Here is a 12237-nt window from a genome sequence, read left to right on the forward strand (position 1 = left end):
GGTACCCCAAATGCAATAAAATACGTTCGATTTTCACACGACCCGAGAAGCCCAAGTGACGTCAGTTACCCTGGTCTGAGGCTCCCCGGGGGACGCATAATCGAAAGCACCCCTGGGTTCCTATAGCCTTCATGAATATTCATGATTAACTTGAATACATTATCTCTGCTGCCATAATCATGATAATCCAATGTCCCACAACAAAGATACCCTATAAAGGCACAAGATCAACTTGATTTTTTCTGAAATCACAAATAATTGTCGGTGATGTCAAATCATGAAATGACTCTCCAGAACCCATAGTTTATGAAAATGACGTCACTTCCTGGAGTGGTGTTCCTCATTAAATAGCTTATATCAATATGTCACAATAATAGTTTTAGTTTGTGTCTCTCTCAAATACGCCGAAAGCTTGGTTTCCGCTGTCGTATGTTTGAGAGATATCAAAGACTGTTGTTCAGCAATTCGTCATTGCTTCGTGAGGTGCATTGAAGACATGATAGTTTGGCGAGTTCGTCCTGGATGACGCAGGAAACGCGTTCATTTTACGTAAGCAAAGTACGATTAGAGGAGACAGAAATCTATCGGGTAGACGTGATTACTTCAACGAAAGGTCACCTACAGCAAATATCTCACAGGAGAAGAGTAGAGTTGAAGAGACGTCTTGTGGATATAGCGTCGAACCTTAAGCTTTCTGTTACAAATTCAGTTTCCCGCTAAAAATTTCTTAACAGAATATCAATCTTTCCTGACGTTAGAGTCGAAGGGACTCCTTGCTAATATATTGTTGAATCTTTTTCGGTACATCTTCAGTTTCCCGCAAAAAATCTAATTGTTTTACTGACATTGGAGTAGAAGAGACGTTTTGAGAATATATTGTTAAATCTTTTACATATTCAGTTTCCCGCTGAAATTTGTTAACAGAATATCTCATTTTTACTGACATTGGAGTCGAAGAGACGCCTTGCTAATAGTATTGTTGAATATTTTTAGAACAAATTCAGCTCCCGCGCTTAATTATCGTTTACAAAATTGCCATTTTTTTTGCGAAAGTTGGAGTCCTCGAGATGTCTTACTAATATATCATGAAATATCCTTGGTACAAATTTAGTTGCCGCTAAAATTTTCTTAAACAAAATGGCTCAATTAACTCATTTTACTGAAGATGGAATCGAGGAGATGTCGTAAGTGTACCAATATATCCGATTTTAACGAATATTTATGCTAACAATGAATTAATTTTCTACTAAATCTTCCTCGGCCCCTCTATCACTGAGAATATAATCTTTAGAAATATCCTGTTGTTTACTAAAGTTTGAGTCGATGAGACGCCTCACTTCAATCTCTTTGATATAAAATTCAATTTCCCGCCAAAATAATTTATATGCTTGTACATTTTGTACTTAAATCTTAACGATACATATCGTTGGTGTAACACCTTATGAGTTTTTATTTTCTTAGCAACTATGATGAATTTTACATCACAATCTTCAAGTTTAGTTGATCTCTTTCAAAATTTACACTTTATAAGTGACAATATACTGCGAAACAATAATTGCTATCCAAGGTTTTTGAAATGTTGCATTTTTATCACCAAAATATCAAAAAAGTGTAAGAAAATAAAACCCTAAAATTGATCAGAATGTGTTTGTAACTTATTGGTGTTAATTTCTAATTTTCACTGGCATTGTAGATGCAAATAGTTCTCACTAGAAGTCTAAAATGGTTTAGCATGTATTCTAGAAACTGCATGCCATTGCGTAGCAGGTAGATATTTCTGTTCATACAATCTACGTTTTTGTAATTCATTTTGCAAAATAAAAAAAAAATGTGTGTGTTCCTGATAACCCGACAGACTGAGTTTATTAAACCGCCGACCCTAAATTTAAATAAAATCCATTTACATTCTTTGTCTTCTTGATCTTCATGTACGTCTGTTTTCTTTCCCCAGTGATGCCTGTACATAGTTCATCTAACTATCACAGAAGAGGTATTCTGACCGTCATTTCGTTTGGTTTTGGGTAGAAGGAATATTTTTTAAAATTAATTTTTTTTTAAAAAGATCAAATAAAATAAAACAAAATGCCAACCTACATACATGATTCACTGAGGCCATGTTATTCGAAACACATTATTTTTGTTCGGGTCTTATTTGTCATTTCTTGCCACTATCCATCTAGCTTGGTAACCCATCTTTATCTTACCATATTTTACACCATGATGTTGTTATTCAATGATTCTATGACAACATGTATTGCCATCCCCTATATCATCTGTCAATCGATCTGAAAATTACAATCTATCATAAATAATGCATATTGCCTGCACCAACCCGTCGCCAAAAACGAAATACAATCTATTCAAAAAGATATACCTTGTTAATGTAAGCCTGTCAGTTGTCATAGTAACGATTACGATGAATTGAAGAGTACACTGAATCTTTGAAATGTTCTCAAATAACTTTTTTCTTCTTCAAATAACCTTTACAATTTAATGAATAGCCTCACATCACAATTTGTGGGATGACATAGGACAATTCACCGTATTGATATACAGTGACATTATCACGAAAAGTGGATAGTTAGTGGTTAGATGTACTGACAGTCAGAGGAGGTCACAATGGTGTGAAGGTAGTATTAGTACACACACACACACACACGCACGCACACACACACAGACACAGACACAGACAGACAGACACACATACACACACACAGACAGACACACACACACACACACAGACACAGACACACAGACACAGACAGACAGACACAGACAGACAGACACACATACACAGACACAGACACACAGACACAGACATAGACACACAGACATATATATATATATATATATATATATATATATATATATATATATATATATATATATATATATATATATATATATATATATATATATATAGTCTACACTGACATTAACACGAAAAGTGGATAGTTAGTGATTAGATGTACTGACAGTCCGACCACGTCACAATGTGCAAACGTGGCATTAGTACACACACACACACACACACACACACACACACACACACACACACACAAACAGACACACACACATACACACAGACAGACAGACAGACACACACAGACACAGACACACAGACACAGACACACAGACACAGACACACATACACAGACACAGACACACAGACACAGACATAGACACACAGACATATATATATATATATATATATATATATATATATATATATATATATATATATATATATATATATATATATATATATATATATATATATATATATATATATATATATATATATATAGTCTACACTGACATTAACACGAAAAGTGGATAGTTAGTGATTAGATGTACTGACAGTCCGACCACGTCACAATGTGCAAACGTGGCATTAGTACACACACACACACACACACACACACACACACACACACACACACACACACACACACACACAAACAAACAAACACACACACACACACAGAGTCTACACTGACATTATCACGAAAAGTGGACAGTTAGATGTACTGATGACAAGTACTTTCACACCTGTATACAAAATATTAAAACTAATCTTTGCAGTTTCATACTCAAGTTCTTTTCTTCCACTTTTGATTGAGAAACAGACATGTTTTCAAACAAATCACTTGTCCTTCTTCAGTGTCTAACTGGATCTGACAGAATGATCCAAATTTACTGGAGGTGTTGAGTAACCAGAGGTGTGAAAAGGTTAGCTTCAATATATGTAAATTTAGGTGTGAAAGTACTTATCAGTTATGTACATCTAACTGTCCACCTTCTGTGATGGTGTCACTGTAGATTGATGGAACGTCATATTTTCCTACATTTTGGCATTAAATGACGGATTTGCAGTTTGTTCAACACTGGTGACCTTCAACTATTGTATAACTAACTTTGGATCATTCTGAGAAATCCTGTTTAGACACTGAAGGACAATTGGCAAACACATGTCTGTTACGCAGTCAAAACTGGAAAAAAGAGAACTCGTGTGTGAAATTCAAAGAAGCCACCCCCCTCCCCAAATACCCGACAGGGTCTCACATGGATGTTACAGTATATTGTGTCTGTTGTCCAAATAAAATGGCAACTCGTTTGAACGCATTACTTCAGTACGCCCTCCAGCACTTAAAAGTATTACACGTTTGTTGTTACATCGATCAATAAAACATCAACCCAATTTTTAGTTAAAAACAAGAAAAGAATCACGTGTAACATATCCACATGGAGCAGGAAGAACCTTTTACACGGCAAAGATTAGAGAGAATTTGTTATTTCAGCGAAATTCGTCCCCGATCGAGGCGCGTTCTATATTCAGACGAGAAAATACGAGTGATGTATTAAAGGGGTAAAACCGTCAGGTTACACGAAAAAAAGAAGAAGTGAGAATCAAATAGTTGTATCTGTATATCAAGTTTAATCTAAGAAAGCAAATGGAAAAATAACGGCGATTGTGAACGTTTGGATATATTTTGAGGACTACTGCAAACTCGGTGACGTAGAGGCTTTCTGTCCTGATGTGATATACAATGGCCGGGGTATAAATCTTGTATTTTAAGCAACGCAAAACTGATGACGTAGACGCTCTCTGTCGTTATGTACCATGACCAGGGTATAAATTCAGTAATTTTAGCAACGCAAAACCGATGACGTAAACCCGCTCTGTCGTGGTGTACAATGACCAGAGTCTAACGATAGTATTTTCAGCAGTGCAAAACCGATGACGTAGACGCTCTCTGTGGTGATGTACAATGACTAGGATATAAATCTAGTATTTTCAACAATGCAAAATCGATGACGTAGACGCTTTCTGTGGTGACGTGCAACGCCCAGGGTATAAATCTTATTAAAATGGTACAACGTTAGCTAATGTTATCATGGTGAGTTAACGTGATTTTGAGTGTTTTCACTGCTGTAACCATGGATACGCCAAAAAAAGAAACCCACATGTATTCAACAACAAAAAATTGTACATGTGTAATTATTTCAACCTTGTCTTCTTAACTGTAACCTCGAAGTAGAACACTGGAAAGTATCGGAGTGATATCGAGGACAACGTGGGATGCAGCTTTGGGATCACCAGAGCACCAGAAGTAATTAATTTTTAAAGCTAAGAAATTTTGCTCAAAGATAGGAGCGTGAGCATATTCCTAGAATTAAACCTAGGCTCAAGGACACGTCTTTGTTAAGTACATAAAACCACATAGTTTCCTAGACTCAGCTAATAATTGTTTCATGAGAGAGATTTAGAGTTGTATCGTGTGTGTGTGTGTGTGTGTGTGTGTGTGTGTGTGTGTGCGTGCGTGCGTGCGCGCGCGTGTGTGTGTGTGTGTGTGTGTGCGTGCGTGCGTGCGTGTGTGTGTGTGTGTGTGTGTGTGTGTGTGCAAGGGGTAGAGATATTCTCGTTCATTGCTATAAATAGGAGGGACTTTAGTTATTGAGATCTACTCTCTTGGATTGTTTGTTTATAAACAAAGGAATAAAAAGATAAAATAAATAAATAAATAAATAAATAAATAAGTAAATGAATGAATAAATGAACAGTCTATACATGAATACAATAATTTGGCATTGATGCAAATGACATGTATCCATCACAGGGGCGTGTAATATTTCATAGATTGTTGTTTTCTTATTGCTTAGAATGCCGTTTTCTTAGGAAAATATCGTACGAATCTTGCTGCTACAAATGTATCAATCTCTATACTACTAAGAAATATGTCTCTTCCCTTTACATGTAGGAATATATATTAATCAAAAGGTTGTTATATTTAGTCTGTAGACCTGGAAAACAACAATCTATGAAATATTACACGCCCCTGTGGTATCCATGGTGATGAAGACTGAGAGGGACGAAACGACAAGACTGAAAATAATATTGGGTCTGTATATAATATTTTCATATGTGTTAATACCATTCTATAATGTGTACAACATACATACATTATTGTACTTGCAATTTACTAGAATTCAATGTGTTCAAAATCAAATGTGAAAAAGAGCACCACCGCCCCATGTGCTCCAAGTACATTAAGACGATTACACCAGACTGTGTGTAGTATCGAGTGCAAAATTGTGCTACTGTTGGACAACCTTTAATTACAATACCCGACATATTTACCGCCATAATTTGTGGACTTTTGAAGCAGAATGTCGATACCTGGGCTTGTCGTTTGGGTACATTAAAATTTCTCCAATTGTCAGTGAACAATATACTTAAGGTAGATTGCGCCTCAGAAATCAAATCTATTCAAATGTCTGCCAACTTTGCCATATGATAGCTTTTTCCCGGTCCTTTGAAAGAATGAACAAAATTTTGGGGTTCACCGTCTCATTTTCAATTTCTTGACAATCTTGTACATTGCCATAGAGTTAACAATGTATTCGGTGGCCATGTTGGATTCTAAAATGGCTTAGTTTCGGTTACCAGAATCTCGCCGCTGGGGGCTCTGCCTACGAGACCCCCTCCAAACGAGAGTCTGGGAAAACCATGTTGCAACTCGCCCTCGATGGAAGAAGCTGCTGGAGCAGTGCATCATGGGGATCGCGTACTAGTACTTCATGTCCAACATTGCAGGCTGAACGATGTGGGTACCTTCGCTACAGATTATCACTTCTCAAGCGACTGATATATATTAATTACAACAAACAGGTCTCATAAGCCCATTTTTTATGTTTGGAAGAAATGCACTGTGAGACTTCCATCGCAGGGTAGGTGGACTCGTAGGCAGAGCGCCCCCCCCCCCCCCCCTGCGGTGAGAGTCTGGGTAACCAAGACTAAAAATGGCTTAATTTTGACCTCTATTTAAAAAAATTGTATGGTGACCTCTGAGTTTTTTCCTTGATTTTAACTGAGAATGGGCTTGTGGTTTCTTGAATATAGGAACAGAAAATGTTAAATATTTGATTTCTGTGGCACACACGTTTGCACCTCGATTGAAATTTAGATATATGTATACAGCTGGCTAGTGTCAAGTGTTTACAAATTAACATGCATTGTGATATCACGTTTTGCCATCCGATGTCAGTAAACATAACATATTAGAAATCTGTCTCAGTCACGTACAAGTCTCTCCAATAGACATCGAAATTACCTTATAACAACAACAGAGTCCACAGTTGTTCTACACACAATCATAATCAGATGGTCACGACGCGCATGCGCACGCTGCCTTTAATGAGGACGTCATTCAATATACACACAATGTATCGAATGGCATATGGCCTGGTATTATGATTTGCTTATAAAGTACTTTACTCTTATTATTGTGTTAACATACAGTATCATCCCGTTGTCAAGGTTATACACATCTTAAAATCTCAGCACGTAGACAATATTTTATTGAAAGGGGATGGGGTTCAAAATTACCATCAATAAATTTACCATTTCTGTTACTTTACATGTATTCCTAAAGGAATGCAATTTTGCAAAATCTCCTATAAACGGAGGGGGATTCCCACACCCTAAAGACCTTTACACATCTACACGTGCTTCCTGGGGTCCCGAGCTACGAAAACCCAGCCAGTAACTAAGCCTTTTGTAATGACATCAACATGTTTCACATCCATAGAAAGTATTCCATCCATACGTCTACCATACGATCATTGAACTGAAAAAACTTCTCCAACAGTTTCTCTCAATGCTAGTATGCTTTCTTCATCATATGGAGTTGGCACGTCTACGTAAAACGTTTGTTTGTATCCCTGATGGAGATAATTGTCATATGTGATATTTCGACGCGTTGACCTGTCTGTTGTTTCATCTGATTGCTTGGTAATTTGAAAATGGACAGGTTTGGTGACGTCACCTAACCAACGGCTCAACGTGACCTTACAGTGCTGTACCAGTTTGCACTGGTCTTTTTCTCTTGTGTAAGCATTCTCCTAAAACCAAAATGCATTTCTTAATTACCGTTTGTTTCTATCTGGACACCAGTTTACCAGTCATGCGCCTTTGAAATATTCTTTGATGATTCCGACAAGAGATGACTAATCATTATTACGGTAACAGGACAACTGCCCCCCCCCCCCCCGGACAATTGCCCCCGGACAATTGCCCCCGAAGGACAACTGCCCCCCGGACAATTGCCCCTGAAGGACAACTGCCCCCCGGACAATTGCCCCCCGGACAACTGCCCCCCGGACAACTGCCCCCGAAGGACAACTACCCTGTATACCTGTATATGATATTGATTGTTGTCCAACTGATGTCTTCACTGGCGGAATACATAAATTGCCCTGAGCCTTCTGTCATGTATTGTATTCATAATTAAACAGCGTGTAATAATCAGTTATAGAGTGTGGTAAATTATTGTGTATTAAGTCGTAAACAAAAACACCTACTAAATACTTGTGTAACTTAAACACGTCGAGAATTGTTAACTGGTTGAAAAGAGGAGAAGAATGTTCCAGAAAATTATGTGAATTACGGAGGTAAGTTAAATCATCATGCCGACATTTATGAATGACGTAACAATTATCACAGATAACAATAGAGTAAAACATGTGAATGTAGTGAGTATAATAATGTACGCAAATTGCGGCGGTAAGTTGCCGACGGTGACTTTTTAATGAATGACAAACCCGTACATCTGTAATACTAGTTTTTTTTCGTTCGGGGGCAGTAGTCCGGGGGGGGGGGGGGGCAGTTGTCCGGGGGGCAATTGTCCGGGGGGGGGGGGCAGTTGTCCTTCGGGGGCAATTGTCCGGGGGGCAGTTGTCCTTCGGGGGCAATTGTCCGGGGGCAATTGTCCGGAAGGCAGTTGTCCGGGGGGGGGGGGCAGTTGTCCTAGAATCATTATTACATATGTACGTAGCAGAGCGTACTCGTAATGGTGCGTGCGCATACTAGTTGTATTTGCATTGCAGTGCAGTACCTAAAACATTAATTGAAGACCTGTATGCACATAAATAATATGCAAATGAGGCACAGTTGCTCCTTGTACATGAAGTCGCGTGATAGTTTTTATGCAAATTTGCTGTTCTGCGTAAACATAATAATAGTACCCTATAACGAGTGAGTGCCAGTAGGGGTATTTGCATTTGTGCTTGAGATGTTTTCTGCATTTTCACACCGGACACGTTGAACGTATGGTCATATAGTCCAGTTGGCATTTCTTTTTAACATAACCATGCATAGTGTTAGAGGGAAGGTTTTATGGTCGATATTTGTTCTCCAGGGGTGTCTTGAACAAGAATCCACCGGGTGCTACCATGGCACCCGTGGGCATTTTTTTCATTTGCATAAATTAAAAGTGATGCATTTATGAATGTTTTGGCTCTTTAGTAACAGAGAACACTGCAAGCACTTTTGCTAATATGCCAAGCTTGCACTCACATGTCACGCGATTCTGTTGTAGCCAACACAACTGATGAAGTAATACTAATTAAACTTAGCTAGACTGTTAAAGCACGCCTAGAGTGATACAATATATTTAATATCAGAACTGCTTTCTTTGAAATTGATTAATCATCTTGTCTGCATCATCAAAGCCCTGCCATTGGTAAACTCCAGATATAAGCAAATTTAATGAGAATTATAAGCCGCAAGGGTTGTATCTCCCTTTGAAAAAACTGTGATTTGGAACACTGAAAAAACAACATGCAGACACATACAAGGTCTCTTTTTGATGTGAATATAATGTATAACAACATAAAGAACACGTTCTGTGTGAATGGAGGTATATAGGCTGTGCTTTGAAAATGTCAAACCTAGGTAGGTGGTTAATAACTGACATTTACAGGGTTATAAGGCAGACATACTTACGGGAGATCAACTGAAATTATTTATCTTTTATCCACAGGCTGTCGCCCCCATCAACTGTATCGATGGGTATAATGTCAATGCAAACATTTTCAGTGCACGCCTCGGTGCATGCACATTAGAATGACCCTTGGTACATACTTCTATTTAAAGAGAAGGATACCCTGTGAATCCATTTTGTTTAACGTGAAATGCACCTCAGAAATAAACTGTTTTAAACTGTGTTATTACTTCGTTCAAGAAAACTCAAACCCTTTCTCAGTTAAAACCAGTAAAATAAATCTACGGTCACCATACACGTCTTTTAAATTGAGGTCAACATTCTATCAAAATTAAGACATTTTACATTCCAATATGGCCGCCATCCAATATGGCCGCCGCCGAATACTATGTTAACTCTATGGGAAAACAAAAGAATGTCGATTTCTTCAAAAATAAGAAGGTGAACCCCCCAAAGGACCAGAAGCTAGCTTCCACATGACAAAGGTTTGATTTTCAGTGAAATTCATCCCTGAGGTGCATTCTACCTTGAGAAAAATGCGCTGGTTTCATTCACTGTAACTAGTCAGTTGGCATCGATCTTAACCTAGGCGGAAGTTACGTATGAGACTTACATTGACAAGGTAACGGACCTTACAATTACAACAACAATAGAAAAGGTCGTAAATTAAATACAATTATATGCCATTTTGTTCAGGATTAGTTTTCATAATTATGACTAAAGAGTTTCATAAATATCACTCTATTCAAAATCTGACGGTTGAGATGACCTGAAATCTGGTAAACATACAAATAACCTCTTGCATATATATAATACTAATTTGCATAATATCTATAATTTGTCATCAAATATTCATTTTTATGCATCATTCGCGTTAACCATGTGAATTTTTGTTTGTAGTAGGAATTGAACAATGAAAAATTTTCACTCGGAAACTTTAAAAATACCTACTTCAGCAAAACAATGTGCCGAGGATAGTTTTAAAAGTGGCCTTTGATCTACGAGCGATGGCAAAAATTAATGAAATATACAACATGACATTTAAACAGAGGGCATCTACAAATGTCATAAATTCTACACTGTACACACGTTATATTGACAACATATCATACATTTCTGACGTTGTAAATACGAATTAGTGACGGCAGCCTTGACACCATGTAAATACGATACTTGCGAAAAAGGTCATTTTTTTGCATGATTTACCGGTTAAATGTTATGAACTACGTCACACAAGTCGAAAATATTAAACAAAGTTATAGCGTGACAAGAAATGTATCGTAGATATGTCATAAAGTATGTATTAATTTTTCGGCCCCCTTCTGCCTGAAAGCTTAAGTGATCCGTGACTTTACATGTACACACGCGTATGGACTCGATATTCCTCCAGTATATATATGTTACAGTCAACTTTAGCGTATTATAGTCCTGATTGACAAGGAAAACATCTAGAGGCATGGTCGTGTAATTGTAACCACGTCACGTTTCATTTGACAGAAATAAATCTATATAACAAGATATGTTGCTTCCTGTCGACATTTTTCTTATCTGTTTGTATAGAAAGCCGACTGCATGCAAGGAGTTATGTGTGTGGATTCACGTTGTCCTAGGAGATGCGTGGCATGATATGAAATTACATAGATTCGTGCTAAACTGACGTAATCATCACTACAAAAACATTCAAATTGCAATACAAGAATGTAGTAAACAACATATTATTACATTGTATACTACATTCTTATGTTGGAACTTGAATGTTTTTCATTGATAAATTAGAGAACATTGAGACATGTACGTTCCAGTACAAACATCATGGCGTGCAATACAAAAATATTACCCATAGTCCCATTCGGTTGGCGACTCACTTTACAAATATGACGTCATATTTGATGAGCATACATGACATCACTCAAGATGCGGTGATAACATTACGTAAATGAATCGTCTTCACTTAGTATTCTACGCTGTATTTCTCTTTATTTATCTCGACACACTCGAGTCTCACTGGGACATATATCACATCAATCTAAACATATATTCTCGTTTGGCATGCTGTACATGCCAACATCAATGCCTCGATTTTCTGGGATACATTTCTCCAGTGATTTGATTACTTATTTCAATCAACAGTATCACTACATAGATCTACATGCATATCAAAATTCGCCCCCTGTGTACATTGTTAAAGGGTATGACATTCTCAACATAATTTGCTGTAACAATTAATGGGAGCATGTCACTTGTGGGTTGTCATCATACCTCTACAGCCGTTACAGCAAGGGCATGCAGTTTCGAGTAAGTAAGCGAGAGAGCAAGGTCAATGAGAGGCTGACCACAAGTTTCTGAATTATCACGAACACACTAAAGGTTGAGTGCAGTCAGTTGTTTCACAAGTGTCGGATTTGTGTTTGGTTGTTGGTGTAATTAACAGTAACAGCACACACACACACAC

Source organism: Glandiceps talaboti, chromosome 9 (assembly GCF_964340395.1).
Source record: "Glandiceps talaboti chromosome 9, keGlaTala1.1, whole genome shotgun sequence".
Lineage (NCBI taxonomy): Eukaryota > Metazoa > Hemichordata > Enteropneusta > Spengelidae > Glandiceps > Glandiceps talaboti.